This window comes from Procambarus clarkii, chromosome 37 (assembly GCF_040958095.1).
Source record: "Procambarus clarkii isolate CNS0578487 chromosome 37, FALCON_Pclarkii_2.0, whole genome shotgun sequence".
Lineage (NCBI taxonomy): Eukaryota > Metazoa > Arthropoda > Malacostraca > Decapoda > Cambaridae > Procambarus > Procambarus clarkii.
Genome location: NC_091186.1, coordinates 26,523,984 through 26,529,983, shown reverse-complemented (window position 1 = coordinate 26,529,983; position 6,000 = coordinate 26,523,984). Strand labels below are relative to the sequence as shown.

Genomic DNA, 6,000 nt, shown 5'->3' with positions numbered 1-6,000 from the left:
GGGTCGTGCTTTAAGTATTGCTTTACAGAGTGCTTTACAAAGCAAATAACTCGATATTTTTCTGTGCAATTACAAACATGATACATTTGTTTACGTTTACAAATATGATATATTTGTTTACGTTTACAAATATGATATATTTGTTTACGTTTACAAATATGATATATTTGTTTACGTTTACAAATATGATATATTTGTTTACGTTTACAAATATGATATATTTGTTTACGTTTACAAATATGATATATTTGTTTACGTTTACAAATATGATATATTTGTTTGCGTTTACAAATATGATATATTTGTTTACGTATTATATTTTATACTATAATAATATACTTGTATAAAGCAATGTTATACTTTAATAACGCAATATTATACTTTTATGACACAATATTATACTTTTATGATGCAACATTATACATTTTGAATGCAGTTTTATAATACAATTATATTTTATAGTTGACTTCCGTAACATGCACCGAATCTGCGATCTACGATAAGCAAGTAAAATAATGTGTAATTAGCTCACCGCAAATATAAATCGCTTAGCTTAGAGACTTAATGTGATATAGTTCTTAAACCCATTGTTGATATACGTAATCTATGGAATTAACTTAAGACTGTATCTTAGCCAAATGAATTTTGGGGCAGAGTTCCTGATACCATTATTTGTCTCTGTAACCTTCTCCACTGCCGCTCACGCAATGGTCATATGGCGTGCATAAATATGATAAACAAAATGCCATGAAGTAAATACTACTCCACTTACGAATAAATTATATTCTGATATTATTATTTGCACAAAATATTTTGTGTAATAAAATTGTAATTTTAGTGTGAAGTAACAATTATACAAATCGCTGTACCTGTCATAATAGTGTATTAGTATGCTCTCCTTATGAAGTTATTTCTTCCTCAAGTAATCAATAATGTGAGTTGGTGAGTGCGTGGGACAGCTGTGAGGTGGCGCGTGTGTGAGAGTGCGTGACACACTAAGTCCCTGTCGTTAACCACTCACACTCACCCCACCAGATCGATCCTCCCCTCCGCTAAGTGTATGGGAACTCAAGTCACACTCAACACTTTGAATCTCGCGGGCGGCCAATATTTACCTGCGTTGCGGGGGCCGCCGCTCTCTACTTCCTCTTCAGCTGATTGATGTAAACACAAACGTAAACAATTGTTAACTTAGGTAAGCTCTGCAGAAGATACGATCTCTTTAACATCCTCCCTAAATTCATTGTACAGAAATGAGATAGGTTAATATTAAGATATGCGGGTCATTATGGAGTTAACCGGTGATAATATAAGCAAATATGTGGCGGAGTGTTGGCGTTATTGCGTAGGTGGCGCTACGGAGGTGAGATAGCTTCACCGGTGGAGGAGGAGGAGCATCTTAGGAGCTCATGAGCAGTCCCCCATGCTCCTCATGACCCTCACACCTCACCCAGGTGGGTAAAGTGACCCCCTTTCCCTCATGTCGGCGGCATCTTCATTTCAAACTGCTGTTGCATGTGTGTGTGTGTGTAATAGCAGAGGCCTTGGGAAGGTTTATCTTGCCTGTTAGTATTTACAATATGGGTCAATATAAGCAACAGGCAGCGGTGATGAGTAGATAGTGGTCATATGTTAAGGGTGGTGGGGGGGTTGTGAGGGGGGGTCAGGGAGAAAGGGGGGGTGGAAGGTATTTATTGCACACGTGTTGATTGGCTTAGTGATGTTCTTGTGTTTTGGTGATCAGCTGTTGTGAGCGTCGCGGTGCAGCCATCTTGACGCTCACTCTCCCTCCCTCCTCTCACTCTCACACAACCCACCTCGCCACACCCACCTCGTCGTAATGTAGCAGCACCTCACCCCACTGCACAGTAATGTAAGTGAACAGCCTGGCCATTTCTGCTGGAAATGTAATGTTGTCATTGTAGGAGGAGTGAGAGTGCCCGGCTGCTCGCTGAGCCAGGGGGGAGGCTATTTATAAGTCACACTGCATCATGTGTTGCTATATTGTAGCCCTCAGTGTGGCCACACATGGCTACACACCCGGCCACTGAAGGCTACACACCCGGCCACTGAAGGCTACACACCCGGCCACTGAAGGGCCACACACCCGGCCACTCGGTGCAGTGATCAGCTGTAGCACCATGCTCGTCCACAGTTAAGATTGCTCCCAAAACTCGTTTCATTTTGATGTAGTGTTGCTTGAATGACTCTTGAGCAGCTTAGGTTTATTTTAGATGCATTCTCTACATATTATAGATACATCTTTGCTATTTTTTACAACATACAGTTGTTAGTGTTCCATTTAAAATATATTTAAGAAGATCATGCAGTTTTAATAGTGACCATATGGCTAGATGGGTCATGGGGCCAAGGCTGGACTTTGGTACAGTAATTTGGGCGAGTCAGGATGTGTGTGTTTACCACGTTGGTCATCTGGTCACAGCAAGTTTTTGTACTGGCACTTATTCTTTTTTATAATAGTGAGAGCAATTTATTCTTTTATAATGAAGTAATCGTATATCTTTCTTCATTGTTGTCCAAAATCTGCACACTATCATTTGCTAAACTTCTTGAACAATTCGTTCAAGTTATGACAGAAATACTGTGTATTAGTGGCTTCATTAAATGCATACTCTGTAGCATTTATTAAACCACTGTATCATGTTCTGTGTATTTTAAATACAAATTATATCAGCAAAATTGGCAATAAGTAAACTAATAATCATTTAGTTTAATAATCTTGCTGCAGAAATATATAACTTATAGTATGTTAATAAACTTATATTATAATTTTACTGATGAACACTCATCTTGTGCTGTGTACAATATTTGTTCTAACCTTTAGCTTGGATAAATGTCACTTTGTACAACAGACAGCTGGCGCACTCACATTTATGACCTAACCCAATGCGTACCTACCTAGCAGTACTTATCGGCTACTATAGAGGAGCGAGGTCTAGCGCGCTCTGCCCCGCCTGCTGGCCTCGTAACATTCACTGCATATGATAATTGTTAGTGATGTGTGTATAAAGCATATTGCCTAGTGCATGTATACTAAAATGTTACCAAATACAGTACTAAAACTTTAAAGTAATTTACAAAATTATTTAATGTGAATAATGTGGGCTGTATGAAATGTTGTACTGGTGTATAAATTACTGTATAGTATGTTACCACTTGGGTTAGTGTTATGCATTTTTTTTTACCACATTACAGATTTGCATTATAGAAATGACAGTAACATTTAGCTAATACTTTTGTTAAATGTTTTAATTTTTGTCAAATCTGTGTGAGAAATGAAACGGAGTACATGTGCAAAATATGGCATGAACTCTGAGCAGCTTTTACTCATTTTCTTTCATCTTACAAGACAATTCTGTTAAATGATGGCCTAATTTCTTGCTGGGGGCAGCATTCGATCCCAAAAGGCCATATTGCTTGGGCACAGTGGTTGGGCAGCTGTTGCGTTAAACAGAGGCTACAGTTAAGGAATTGCGCCCAGTAAATCCTCCCCGGCCAGGATACGAACCCATGACATAGACACTCGCCTGGCGTTCCGCGAGCGCTATGTCATGGGTTCGTATCCTGGCCGGGGAGGATTTACTGGGCGCAATTCCTTAACTGTAGCCTCTGTTTAACGCAACAGTAAAATGTGTACTTGGATGATAAAACGATTCTTCGCGGCAGGGGATCGTATTCCAGGGACCATAGGATTAAGAACTTGCCCGAAACGCTACGCGTACTAGTGGCTGTACAAGAATGTAACAACTCTTGTATATATCTCAAAAAAAAAAAAAAAAAAAAAAAAAATATAGCCATTTACTATATACTTATAATGTTTATCATGTCCTCAAACTTGCATGTGTTTGCACTTTTCCTTTTCACATGAAACTTCAGGTCTCCATTTGAAACCTTCAAACATTGTAATGGAAGCCAATTCCTATTTTACTATATACAATATTATATACAGTACTGCAATATATACTATATTGCTTATATAGCATTGTACCAATACTATATAGCATTGTACAGAGCTATATATTTATATTAGCACTTTCTCTTTATAATTACCATGCCTGTATGACTATAGCTAATTACTGGATAAAGATGTTGACATCTAATTGAATATAAATGGCAAATTCATGTAAATGTGGTAAGTTTGTGGATAAAGAATTTTTATTGTACATTTATTGCTTGAAATTGATGAAGTATGAAATCATCATATTGCTTGAAAGTTAAAACATTTAAGCATGATCATAAAACTTCACTTTCTTGCGATATTAAGCAATACATGTACTAGTAGCCCCAACAGAAGTCATTTTTAGTGTCAAGTACAGTACAGTACTGTGTAACAAATATTAGGGTGAAATTAGATGGGACAAGTCCCAAGATTTTATTGCAATCGCTCTGCCGGCCAAGTACCACATGCACCCATCACCAACGAGGATAATGAGAATAATCTTGCATTACTTTAGTAGTTATATTTTAAGCAATTACATCCTCTATTAAAAGCTTAAGGCCTTGCATACATTATATTTACACCAATGCTCTGTCCAATCATAAATATGACAAACAGCAATCTGTAGGTTTTATAGAAGTGATACTTGCACAGACAATCAGTTAAACATCTGGCCGAGCTCTACAGAAACAGAACTAGCTGCAGTATAACTAGCTATCAGTACACTTGTATAGTAATTTTGTGATAGGTTTAAGTGCTTGATGAGCAAACACTCTTGCAAGATATACTTCAAGAACCTCAGAATAGAAATCATAAAGTGTGCACCCAGTTACCAATCACACATACAACCAAATGTACCCAATTACCAACCCCACACCCAATTACACACTTAGTAATCAACCACACACCCAACTAAACAACCACATCTGTATACCGGTTGATTGACAGATGAGAGGTGGGACCAAAGAGCCGAAGCTCAACCCCCGCAAGCACAACTGGGTGAATACATCCACCCAGTCCCCCAACACCATACACCCAATCATAAACCACATCCACCCAACCAACCACACCCACCAAAGTGAACCATCCACTCCCATCCAACAAACTTTGCCCGCCAAAGTGACCCCAACCACATGCACCGAACTATTCCAACCACACACAGATTGCCAGAAAGCCTTTGACAGTACCACTCAAGAGATGAGTGAACAAGCTGGAGATGCAGGCAGGAGTGAAAGGGAAGGCACTCCCTTATCCAATGGATAAGGGAGTGTTATCTTGTAGAGTTGCTTATCCTAAGCAATAGGAGGCAGAGAGTCACTGTGTGGGGCGAGGTCTCAGATTGGCAAGGTGTCACCAGTGGAGTCCCTCAGGAATCAGTCCTTGGACCTGTACTGTTTCTGATATATACATGATCTCCCAGATTGAATTGACTCATTCCTCTCATTGGTTGCTGATGATTCAAACATTATGAGGAGGATTATGACAGGATGATAGTATGAGGCTACAAGATGACCTAGACAAACTGAATGAATGGGCCAATAAATTGCTTCTAAAGTTCAACCCAAGTAAATGTAGGGTAATGAAATTTGGCGGTGGAAACAGGAGGCCAGATACAGGATACCAAATGGGAGATTACGTTCTTCGTGAAATGGAAAAAATAAAAATCTAGTTGATAAGATGCCAAACCAGTCTTACAGACGTTAGAACTTTTTCAGTGCCAGTAGTCAACAGATGGAATACATTAGGAAGTGATGTGGTGGAGGCAGACTTCATACAAATGTAAAGCCCAGTAGGCTTGGGAATCTGTACACCAGTTGATTGACAGTACAAGAAGAGCCAGAGCTCAACCCCCGCAAGCACAACTAGGCAAGTATATAGTACAAGAACTCTACACAGGCTTACAACATGCCTTCACAGATAGCAGGTACTGCCTTGGGCTCTCCAGCAGCATGTGGGCAGGGCTCCACACAGGCTTAAATGTTTTAAGGGATTGTACTTCCGTCTCTTAACTCAACTTGGCCTATCTCAGGTACGTCGGTCAA

General features: G+C 39.3%; 1 protein-coding gene across 5 annotated transcripts in view; it reads left to right on the top strand.

Moving 5' to 3' along the window:
- The first annotated feature begins 1,312 nt into the window (after nt 1-1,312).
- Nucleotides 1,313-6,000, top strand: part of LOC123765868 (Checkpoint suppressor 1-like) — a 110,581-nt gene continuing 105,893 nt past the window's right edge. For 2 of the 5 annotated variants that reach the window (XM_069337326.1, XM_045754699.2), the window contains exon 1: nt 1,739-1,873. The gene's annotated coding sequence lies outside the window, so the exon portion shown is untranslated. Of the gene's footprint in view, nt 1,455-1,738; nt 1,874-2,031; nt 2,155-6,000 lie in introns of those variants that run through there. The other 3 variants (XM_045754700.2, XM_069337327.1, XM_045754701.2) reach the window with 3 other exon arrangements.